The sequence below is a fragment of the Aedes albopictus genome, chromosome 2, assembly GCF_035046485.1.
Source record: "Aedes albopictus strain Foshan chromosome 2, AalbF5, whole genome shotgun sequence".
Lineage (NCBI taxonomy): Eukaryota > Metazoa > Arthropoda > Insecta > Diptera > Culicidae > Aedes > Aedes albopictus.
In genome coordinates, this window is record NC_085137.1 from 322,074,638 (window position 1) to 322,087,549 (window position 12,912).

General features: G+C 39.5%; 1 protein-coding gene across 1 annotated transcript in view; it reads right to left on the reverse strand.

Annotated features, from left to right (window-relative positions):
* The window catches only part of LOC115270390 (phospholipase B1, membrane-associated), a 68,479-nt gene extending 63,015 nt beyond the window's left edge, over positions 1–5,464 (reverse strand). The window contains exon 1 of the mRNA XM_029879949.2: positions 5,074–5,464. The gene's annotated coding sequence lies outside the window, so the exon portion shown is untranslated. The remainder of the gene's footprint in view (positions 1–5,073) is intronic.
* Between the last annotated feature and the right edge of the window lie 7,448 nt (positions 5,465–12,912).

Sequence of the window (12,912 nt, forward strand, 5' to 3'; positions counted from 1 at the left end):
AGCGATACGCGCAGCAGTGGAGAAATTCAAGGAGCATGGTGTTAATAACCGACGGACGCTTAAGGAGCAGACGTTTCCTTTATTGGAAGAAGCACTTTACGTTTGGATTCTCCAACAACGACAATCCAACATTCTATTGACAGTGGACATCGTCAAGACAAAGGCGGACCTGCTGTTCAAAATGTTGCAGGAACGAGGACATTATGTGGTGCACAAATTTTCTGCCTCTGACGGGTGGATGCATCGCTTCAAGCAGCGATTTGGATTGCGTGTGAAAGCTGTAGCGGGAGAAAAGGCATCTGCAGATATTGAATCGTACCAGAAATTCAAAAAGATCTTGCAGGACAAGATTCAGGAGCTACAGTTGTCTACAGCTCAGATATTCAATGCGGACGAATCTGCTCTCTTCGTAAAGTTGCTTGCTACTCGTTCTGTAATTACTTCCACCGAAACTGTTGCTAGTGGGCGAAAGCAGAATAAAACGAGATATACGTTTATGCCATGCTCGAACATTGACGGGACTCTTAAGCTTCCACTTCTTTTTATTGGAACTGCTGCCAAACCGCGAGGGCTCAACATAAAAACACTGCCAGTTTCATATTGTCATTCAAAAAAAGCTTGGATGACCCGGCAATTGTTTCGTCATTGGTTTCATGATGAATTCATCCCCTCTGTGCGAAAGTTTTCAGTGGAGCACGGCTTGGAGCCTAAAGCATTACTTGTTCTCGATAACTGTACGAGTCATTACGACTATGAGGATCCGCTGCAAAGTTATGATGGGTTGATTCAGGTGATTTACCTACCCCCTAACGTCACCTCGGAGTGCCAACCGATGGACCAATCGGTTATTAATGTTGTGAAGCGTAAGTACAAAAGAAAACTTATGCTTAAGTTGATTTTGGAGAATGAGGACTTAAAATTCGAGGACCGTTTGAAGAAGATTAACCTACAACAGTGCATTGCATGGTTGGCTGCTGCTTGGGATGAAATTTCTACAAAAACCATCCGAAATTCTTGGAGGAAACTGATTGATAATTTACCTATTGATGCTACTGACGGAGATGCGACTGCAGATACTGAGGACATCAAGACACTCGTTGCGAGCATTGACCATCTTGCAGGAACAACCACATCCGATGAGGATATTGACCTTTGGATGAAAGATCAGGTATACGACGCCGACTATAACGCAGAATGGGTTACCAGTGAAGTTTTCACCGATGAAGAGATATTGTTATCTGTCCTCCACAAAGACCAACAATATTTGCCAGAAGAGTGGCTTGAAGAGCCCAAGGACGAAGGTAACAGCTCTCTTGATACTTCAAATAATCCCGAAGGTCCAGATTTCAACGATGCTGTTAAATCACTTGATTGTGTTATTCGTTTCATGAAACATGATGCTGCAGAAGTCTGCCGACTGAATGCTCTCCGCACAAAAATGGTTGAGGCAGAATGGCTAAAACGAATATGTTGAAGAATTTTAAAATGTTTCCGTTTCGTATGAAATAAATAAAGTGCTTTTTTCTTTTTATAACATAAAAAAACATTTATTTTAATTTATATTATCACGAACTCCAATGTCCATCCAAAAGCCCCCCGTGAGCAAATGACTGATGTCAAATCTGACGGTTGACTTCGATTTAACTGGGCTATAGCCCACCTAACGGGCGCCCAGTTAAAACGTAGCCCACCTAAAGATAGCCCAACGAGCGAAAGTTGGCTGTAGTCGAATTGTTGCTTTGATTTCCAAAATTGTTACTGTTGTGTTATTGAAGATAAGTTGATCAAAAGTACTTTAACTGTTCAAAGCACTGTTATTGAAATGTAATTTAATGAATGTATATCGATAGCTTGATTATAACAAAATGAGATTGTCCAACAAAATTTGTTATGAAAAGCTATGCCTTGATAATTTAATAATAACAAAACAAGATATAAAAACAGGTTATGTGATTTCGTAGTTATTAATTTGCTATTCTCCTCTGCTCGGGTTACTCCTGAAATTATTCCAAGTATTTCTCCAATGATTCATTCAGCAAATAACCAAGGGTTCAAAAATGTTCATCTAAGGAGTTCAATATAAATTTCCCCCTTCAGAATTCATCAACCATGAATGCGGGATTCTTAATGAATTTCTCCTACGAATCCATCAGGAATTCTTTCAAGATTCTCTGAAGATTTGCTCCAAGGTTTTTTTTCTCGTTTTCAACAATTACATCTATTTTTTTCAGAAATCTCTCCTGATAATTGATTGAAGGAAACCTTAGATGTTTTTAAACATTTCCCCAAGATTTAAATCAAATCTCGCGTTCAGTATCATACGGGCGTATCTACAATAATCGATTTCTCTTCATCAATTTTCTCTTTCATCGTCACCGGCAATTCATTTTTGGTCGAAGTGTAGAATTAGCGTTATGTTACTTAAAATACACATAAATAAAAAAAATCGGTCGTTTTCATTGATCTACACGCTAATCCCAGTTGTGATCTACCAGAATACATCGAGAAATCATCTAAATACTGATTGTATTTCCCGGAACAATCCGAATAAAAAATCAATTTCTCTTCATCAATCATTGAAGATACGTCGATTTGACTCTAAGCACGAACAATATTTATTCAAGAATCCCTTTAAGAATTGCTCACAGGGTTCCCTCAGAAATTTTGTTTAAGACTTCTGCAGGAAGTTCTCCGACTACCTTGGGTATCCTCGTACCAAGCGATATTCAAATAAAACAATGTTATTGGAAGAGGAAAGCGCTCATAACACAGCTGAGAAATATACTTTGTCTCGATGAGGACGCTATGCCAATTTCTTTAGAAATTCTTGGACTTGATTCCTTTGCTGCCCATATTTGCATAGTCAACGTAAGCGCCACTGTTGTTTTCAACCCACTTTTGCAATTCTAACAATGAAAAATACGGTTCGATCTTGAACTCTACTTGATAAAACTAATCAGAAAAATGCACATGCATCAGATTTAAGCTTGTGTATGCTTACATTGATAACACCGTTCAACACTAAATTTTGTCATGGGATGAGAAAAAAAAGAACAGGGGTTTGGGACCCTAGAAGTGTCACAGTGAAAGATTTTTTGAAAAATATTGGACCGGGCCTTCACAGTTTATTATCGAAGTTTGTATGGTGAACTTGGGGTGATTGAAACATGCATTAGAACGCGCTGTGCATATAGTTAGGCGTTGGACAATAACGAAACAAACCTAAATAGGGTGCCTGTACCAGTTATCGCACTACCTAAGGAGAACTACTTCTACAAAAATAAGAAGAAGACCGACGAATGTCGTCGATATGTCAAATGATAGATTTGTTTTCATACTTTACAGGAAAAATATAAAATCTGAGTCAAACCCACATTTACTATTTATTACGGCGTGTGCCAATGATAGGAACCCTGTACCAGTTATGGACATACTTTTTAATTTCGGTTCCACTTCGCACTATTTACATGCATTCCTTATGGGATTTGCCATAACTGGTACACTATGGCGAAATAGGGTGCAAGGAAGCCGAAATTTTAAGGAAAATGATTTATTTCTATCATAATTTGAGCAAAATGTGAAATTTGAATGAGTGCAATCATCTTTTATGAACGTGAGCTATTGTTCACATATTTTTTCTTGATGATTTGCATCGTTAAAAGTTGAAAATCAACTATGGCGAATTTGAGGTACTATAGCCATAACTGGTACACTGAGCCTACCTAAATATCTATTGAACACCCCATGTTCTCCATACAAACTTCGGTCATAAACTGTGAAGGCCCGGTCCAATATTTTTCAAAAAATCTTTCACTATGACACTTCTAGGGTCCCAAACCCCTGTTCTTTTTTTTCTCATCCTATAACAACAAATTTTGTAAAATTTTGTCGAGCGGTGTAATGTAAACGCCAACTATGCGAACTTCGGCTTTTGCATTTCTTCAAGGATTATTTTAGGAATTCCTTCAAGCTCTCATTTAAATAAACGCTAGCGCAAAGTAGTACATAATGAGTATTACGTTAAAGTAGTGGTGAGTATGACGTCATACTTTCTCTTGATCCAACATTAACATATAATCAACAAGTCTATTTATAGAGGAACAGGCAATACGAGCATAAAAAATAACGAAACACAAAATAAGTTCTAAAATATTTATAATTTTGTATTTTTATCCATGCAAATTGTTTGCTTGTTTCTTTTGTTGACTTTTGTTGACTATTTCTATGCCAAAAAGCTTTTTCGATAAAGTTCTTAACCTAAGGTTATTGCAATACAGCTAAATTTCTTAATTTTTCAAAATCAATAAAACAAAAAAATGTTTGTGAATCAATAGTTTGATTGACTGTTTATTAATAGTTCCACTATTGAAACAAGTAGTTAGTAGTAGTAGTAGTTAGTAGAGATAACCCAATAAGGCTACAATCATACTGACAATGTATTGCATCATTTTTATCTAACTCCATTCGTTTCGAGTTCGTCGAAGATCGATAATGCTCAAGATCAGCCATGGAATGTAGAGGGTTTAGAGAAGATTTCAACAAAATTTGGTTCAGTTTTTACCAGAAGAATCATAATAGGAACGAATACTCAAGAATTAGGCCGAGAGTCAGCGGAGAATCGCGTGACGAATATTGTGGGGACTCCGATAAGAAAATAAATCCTTTTACCTCTCTTCGTGATGCAATAAGGAATCTTATATTTTGCAATGTTCTACTCATTCATTTGACAAGGATTTGAAAAGTTACATATTTTTTAATTTGGATTATTTTAATAAATGTATTTTGGGATTCGATCCCAGGTCCTCGGTGTGATATTCAAGTGTTCTAACCATCACACCAGATCAGCTCCACAATTGGTATTATTGACCAAACTTGCTTACAATTGATTAATTCTAGGTTTATCCTGCTCACAAAGATTTAACGTAAAAATGTGGCCAATAGTGAGATTTTTTGGTTATATTTGTTTCGAAAAATTCCGTGTTTGTTCGTATTGTTTTCTGGTAATCCGTATTAACTTCCCCACATTTTTGGATTAATCACTGAACTTAAGCATTTAAATATTCATAAACTTACCAGTTATACTACAGCTTAATTTTGAATCAATCTGGGAAGTGATTCAGGAATTGCAGTGATTTCTGTTTGGTTGCCTCACTACCAAATATAAACCCAAAATCACTCTTCTAACTGTACTTTCGTAAAACCATCCAGCAATGCAGGAAATGTCCCCAAAAAACCGCTCCGAATTAACACTTGCACGCTAATTGAATAAAGTATGATCGCACAGCAAAAACCGATAACTTCGACGGCAAGCCCGTACACGAGAGGATGATCAAGAACCTAGCCAACGCGATGTGAACCGAGCGCGCGCTCTTACAAGAATAAACTCCTCCAGCCAGACGGGAACAAGAATCTCCACTTGGAGACGTTTCCTAATCAAGGCTTTCGGAGCATCACTCAGTCAGGTGAGAATTATTGAGAACGTCGCGCCACTCCGGAGGCTTTTATTCCGTTCTCGCGCGTTCGTTCTCCTTGGGTAGCGCACGGATGGGATGTTGTTCTTGAATACCTACGGCAGCCCGGATTCCCTAGGGTAGGGTAGTATATGTCCGACTTCAGCAGGTGGCGTGCTTAGAAGCTAAGTAATAAGTACCCTAGCCTTTTTAAGGTTCAAAACCATTTCTAAAACGGGACTGATGTTCAGATAAAATATTATAAAATAATAGCAAAGATAATATAGCTTCAAATACTCCTGCAATTTCTAGGTACAGGTAATCTTCGATATAACGTACCCTCGATATAGCGAATTCGATTAACTACCAGATAAACTACGAAATCACTTAAATTAATGTTTTGTTGCAGCATTAGTTTTTTTACCCCGAATCAGCGCGAATTGGGGATAAAATTAGTGTACGTTATATCGAAGCAAAATGTACGTTATATAGAAGCATAAAAAACGAAATGATTTTTTTGTGAAAACTTATATTTCTCATTATTAGTTTTGAGAATTTCAACGAAATCATTATTTGGGGTTAATTTTACGTCGAATCCATCAACACTAACCTACAAAATATTACATTTTTCTCTGCTTCGATATAACGTATATTTTGATATAAGGTACAAAGAGAAAAACAAATACGTTATATCGAAGAGTAGCTGTAATTCGTTCCATGCCTTAAATGCCATGTGAAGTGTAGAATTAGCTTTTAGTTAAAATACACACTAACATACACGGAGACAAATTTCGTTCGTTTGGAATCATGTTTATTCCGTAGGGCCGACCTGCCACAGAAAAACAAAAATATTTACATTTATTTTTAACATAATCTGCCAGAAGATGTATTTTTGTTTCAAACATGGATTGAATTTGCTTTAAATGTGACGTTCTATTTGCTCCAAACAGTATTTTGTGGCCTGAACAAATTGACAATTTATTTGAAATTACCTTAAATGTTTTTGATTTTAACATAGTTTTTTCTGCGTGAAGAATCTATCAACAGACGAAATGTTCAGGATATGCAAGATAAAGCTATTGTATATTCACCATTAGATGGGTAATGTTGAACAACTAACCCCTACTCCTGAGTACTTTGCTACCGGGCGAGGAGGGAGAGAGCAATAAATCTAGGAATGTTGAATAGATGGCATAGAAGCGTGCCAGCGTTGTTCTAGGCTGCGAATACAGCTTGATCTATGAATTTGCGGGATGAATAGAAGGGGCATCAGATGTTATGCTTTTCTCACTGCCTCTTGTCCAGCCACATCTTTCGCCAAAGGCATCGAGAGGTGTATGGCAAAGACCACCGTGTTGATGATTACACCCGGTCCGTCCGGCAATACCGATGACGATGATTATGATGTTATGATTTGTTTCGTTGCTGCGTCACGTCGCGTCGTCTGCCGCTCTCCGGTCTCTATGGTGTCCCGACTGAAGTGGAATAGAATGCTGGGAGCTACACGCTGGCAATAGTTGCACGTGTCCGCGAATTGTTTGGATATAATAAAATGATAGGTATTTGTTACAGTTCAAGCGGAGTTGTTGAACTTGTCTAGCAGCTGATTTAGCAGTGTTGTGATGATAAATATGAGCTGCGGAGCTACATAATCGTTAGTAGTTTCGAAACCGGTTTAGCACAGGACATCATTTAAGTAAGCTAGAACAATTGATGTGACGATGATCGATCAGTTGCGATATGTTAATTGATTAATATCAATCATGGTCGATGACTTAAACGTTCGCCCGTGAATTGCGTCACTATAAAACTAGGGGGTCCTGAGTATTCTTCAACTTGTTTTGTTACTGCCTAGGATTGTTTATTTTTTCTCTTCTGACTACGTCAAAACTGGTTCCATTCTAATGTTTATGGTTTCTCTTCTCTCCAGTGTTTTTATTATGTTGAGTCTAAAAAATGCCAAAATGTATCGTTTGTCTGGTTTTCTTCAACTTGACGTAACGGCCCTGCTTGAATAGAGCTTTCTCAGCTTATTGTTTTATGAACACTTTCAAAACTATTAACCGAAAGCTTTATTTTTATCATGACCATTTTTGCATTCGTATATCGCACAAGCATGTCAAGAATATTTGCCCATCACGAAAAGTTTCCAGATCGACCAGTTATCGAACCCAGACTCACTTAGATATGATTTTGCTGAATACTTGCACTTTTACCGCTTCGATTGTATGGATCCCAAATGTATAGTTCTCCTGATTATAATTCATATTTCAGTCTGCCGACCAAGAGAACGTTGCAAAACTCATTTCTTTTTCCCCTTCTTAGTTTACATAAAATTCCAATCGGGATACGATGACAACGCACGAAGCGCTATGAGCTTATTCAGTATTCACATGCAGTAATCCTTCCAGTTAGCTCACACATGAACGCGGGTAGGTTACACAAATCCGTGTAGTCTAAATTTGCAATATGATTGAAGCTTTATTACGAATGCGTGTAATCAGTTTTGTACCTTTAAATTCCTGGGCAATGTTGTCCTTCTGACTTCAGCTAGATTGAGACTAGGGATTGAGAAGGTATGACCCGAGCGTCTGTTCACCAAGGAGGTGCGGCTCAAACAGCGTCTGTTCTGGCATCCAGCGGCTGAGTAAGAAACGCTGCACCACGCCCAGCTAGATCCAAGGTGGTAGCCCCATCAGCGTGGTCGTCCCAGTGTTGGTTGGGACGTTAAACAGAACTGGCACGATGGCCCTCTGGCGAGACAGGAGTGTTGGCGTAGGCCCAATAAGTCACCCGTAAAAATCCCCATTGCGAATAACATAGGAGAAAATACGACTCGATACAATTGGGAAAGACCCACGCGACGAAATAAGGACTACGATTGGAAACTTGGAACATGGAATTGCAAGTCACTTGGTTTCGCAGGATGTGACAGGATAATCTACGACGAACTACATCCCCGCAACTTCGACATCGTGCCGTTGCAGGAACTTTGTTGGACTGGACAGAAAGTGTGGAAAAGCGGGCATCGAGCTGCTACCTTCTACCAAAGCTGTGACATCACCAATGAACTGGGAACAGGATTTATAGTGTTGGGCAAGATGCGACAACGTGTGATCGGGTGGCAGCCGATCAACGCAAGGATGTGCATGTTGAGAGTTAAGGGCCGTTTCTTCAACTACAGCATCATCAACGTCCACTGCCCACACGAAGGGACGACGACACCTGACACCTGACGACGAGAAAGAAGCGTTCTACGCGCAGTTAGAGCGAACATACAATGGTTGCTCGCCGCATGACGAGAAAATCGTTGTCAGCGACATGAACGCGCAGGTAGGAAGGGAGGCTATGTAATGACCGGTAATCGGGCGAAAAAACCTGCACGCCGTATCGAATGATAACGGCCAGCGATGCGTAAACTTTGCAGCCTCCCGTGGTATGGTAGTCCGAAGCACTTTGTTCCCCCGCAAAGATATCCACAAAACCACCTGGAGATCACCCGACCATCAAACAGAAAACCCAATCGACCACGTTCTAATCGACGGTAAATTCTTTTCGGATATTACCAATGTCCGCACATTCCGCAGTGCGAATATAGATTCGGATCACTACTAAGTCGCTGTATGCATGCGCTCAAAACTTTCGACAGTTATCACCACGCGTCGAAGTCGAACGCCGCGGCTCAACATCGAGCAGCTGCGTAACGTAGAAGTGGCTCAAGACTACGCGCAGCAGTTAGCAGTGGTCCTACCAACCTTGGCGCAGCTACACTTGAAGATGACTGGAGGGACATCCGATCCGCCATAGTACCTCGCCTACAGCACTAGGCTTCGCGACTCCGAATTACAGAAACGACTGGTACGACGGCGTGAACAGTTGAAAAACGAGAAGAATGCAGCATGGGCGAGAATGCTGCAACACCGTACGAGAGCGAATGAGGCACGTTACAGAGAGGCGCGGAACAGGCAGAGCTCAGTCTTCCGGATGAAAAAGCGCCAGCAGGAAGAACGAGATCGCGAAGCGATGGAAGAGCTGTACCGCGCTAAAGACACACGAAAGTTCTACGAGAAGGTGAACCGCTCGCGCAGAGGCTTTGTGCCACAAGCCGACATGTGCCGAGATAATCACGGGAATATTCTCACGAGCGATCGTGAGTTGGTTGAGAGGTGGCGGCAGCATTACGGTGAACACCTGAATGGCGACGTAGCAAGCACCGAAGGTGGCGCGGTAACAGATCTAGTAGTACGTGAAAGATTTCCAGCCCCTACCCTCCAAGAGATTGAAGAGAAGGTTAGCCGGTTGAAAAACAACAAAGCCGCTGGAGCAGATCAACTACCAAGCGAGTTACTAAAACACGGTGGAGAAGCACTGGTGGGAGCACTACACTGGTTCATTACCAAGGTTTGGGAGGAGGAAGTATTACCGGAGGAGAGGATGGAAGGTATCGTGTGTCCCATCTACAAAAAGGGCGACAAGTTGGATTGCGAAAACTATCGCGCGGTCACACTACTGAACGCTGCATAAAAGGTACTCTCTCAAATTTTTTGCCGCCGTCTATCACCGATTGCAAGAGAGTTCGTGGGGCAAAATCAGGCTGGATTCATGGGTGAACGCGCTACAACGGACCAGATGTTCGCCATCGGTGTTGCAGAAATGCCGCCAATAAAACGTGCTCACACATCACTTGTTCATCGATTTCAAATCGGCGTATGATACAACAATCGATCGAGAACAGCTATGGCAGATTATGCACGAATACGGATTCCCGGATAAACTGATACAATTGATCAAGGCGACGATGGATCGAGTGATGTTCTTAGTTCGAGTATCAGGGACACTCTCGAGTCTTTCGAATCTCGCGGAGGGTTACGGCAAGGTGATGGTCTTTCGTGCTTGCTGTTCAACATTGCGTTAGAAGGTGTAATAAGCAGCGCGGGGATAAACACGAGTGGGAGGATTTTCACGAAGTCTGTTCAGCTGCTTGGTTTCGCTGATGATATTGATATTATAGCTCGTAGCGATTGAAGAATTCGTGTACTTCGGCTCACTGGTGACCGCCGACAACGACATCAGCAGAGAAATTCAGAGGCGCATTGTGGCAGGAAATCGTGTTTACTTTGGACTCCGTAGAACTCCACGATCGAATAAAGTTCGCCGTAACCCGAAGTTAACGTGCATCAGCTGCTGAGAGAGCCAACCATCCATCGTCCATACTGCGAAAATCGGGAGGTTACTTTTTCAATGGGTTTTCAATGTATTTGTTACATATTCGATATCGTTGGTACCGTAAAACGGGGTATCATTGATCAGCGGGGTAACATTGATCGGCTTGACCGATCTCATGAAATGTTCAAACAAGCATTTCACATTGAATCAGTTTCTGCTATCGAATGGTCTATCGAAATCTGCTGTTATTTAGCTATTAAATGACATGTAATTCTTGAAAATTGAATTTCATAAACATTGAAATAAATCGATTTTTCCATAACTGTGTTGCGTAATGCAATAAGATACATTGTCAAACATTCATGCATGGCATGAATACTGGGTACACTATGAGGTTCGAAATCGCTGTATTACTTCAATATGATATCCTAGAGTTAGATTTAATGAACGAAACTTTTATGAAAATGGTCTTTTTCAATAAAATATACGATTTATTAAAAGTAGGCTATCAATTCCTTAAGTCATTGCCTACCTTTAGGCGTTATCCGCTGTTTGAAGGATTTTATTCTTAAAATAACTCAAAAAGTACATAACTTGTAAGAATTTGGACAACATATTCGAAATCAGCGACCCCGAATTTAGTTAATAAGGGTATTTTCAACACAAATGAACATTGATCACTGACAATGTTACCCCAAATCAACAAAATCAAAAATTAGATTAAAAAGTTTATTTAAACAAATTTTAAAGTTTCACAATACTTTTTAGAGTAGCTTAACACATACTCAGAGGGCCAGTACTTGTTTTAAAAACATAAAACATGTAATGTTTTCTTTAACAAAAGAATTATTCAAGAAAGATCGAGAATTCTGATCAATGTTACCCCGGATTACGGTACTGAAGAATTGGTTGCCATTAGGATTACCTACCAGTAAACTCTCTGTGTTCACATTTTTATGGAAGCTTGATTGTGATGCGGTGTAGCTATTCTGGACATGAATACTTTTAAATCGTTTAGTTTTAGTTGAAAAAGCGATTTGAAGATTTTTTTACGGTTGTTATGCCAATTGTAACATATTTTACATAAAAACATAATCATTTTTGGATGCAGTTCGGTAAAAAGACTGCCTTTTATATAAATCTCATCCCATCAAGGTCTTGTATATCAGATGACTCACTTTTATTTATTCATGGTAGGTTTATTGAACATAGCTTTGAGATAAATTTAATGTTAACATAAAAGTTAAAAGAAACACATTTTTGAGAAAATAAGACGGATATTTCATAAATTGTCTACTTTTAGCCATTTAATGTAAGTCATTGTGTAACTTTATTTTATTTTTACATACAAAATACACTAGTTGTAGGAATTTTAAAAGGTTATCCAGATTTGGCATCATCAAATTAAGTTTGTTCAAAAATTTTCCAATCTTCGAATATTATGTCATTGGTTGATCAACTTCACCCCGGATTGAAAGTTTTCAAATTTGGCCATTGGAGTATTTTTTACAAAATGTAGCAGTATCGTTTAAGAATTTCGTTTATGGAACTTGAAACAGGTTCATTCAGTTCATATTTGTTTGTAGTCATATGCAGGTACAATGATTTTATTCAAAAGAATAGAGGAAAAGTGATCAAATTTGCCCAGATTACGGTAGTTTATTTCAAAAGACATTGCATACCTTCAGGCGTTTAACGATCAATTTCAAAATTTAAATTTGTCATTTAACAGCCAAATTCATTGGTTGTAAGAGTTTTGACGCCTTATTCGTGTTCAGAATATTCATATTTAGTAGAGAAGGCAATTTTCTATTATAACCGATGTTAAATTACCCCCCAAAGTGATATTTTCATGTTTTTGATTTTTGAAGTTATGAAGGTTTTGCAGAAATTATTTTGCCAATATTTGAATTGCTGCTAATGTTATTTGCAAACGTTGGTTTAGAGTTATCAATTTGCCCTCGGATTACGGCACACGGTCAAGGTATGCAAGGAATTTGTTAAGCAGCAAGAAAAAAAAAAGAAATGCTGTAGAACATGGAGTGGCCCCTGCAGTCGCCGATTTTTAGTTTTGTTTTAAAGACATGGACACGCTTGATGCTTCCAGTGAGCTATTCGCTCTTTGATGGGGGCACAACACTAGACAACGGACTAGCATGCAACGCCCAGTGGTACAGCCGAAAGGTTTTCCTGACAGCTACGGTGAGTCTCTTCAGTACGATGCGACTAAATACTTGGTGACATTAGCCGCACAAGAATAATCGGACCGGAAAGTTCGTCAACAGCGTCCCACATC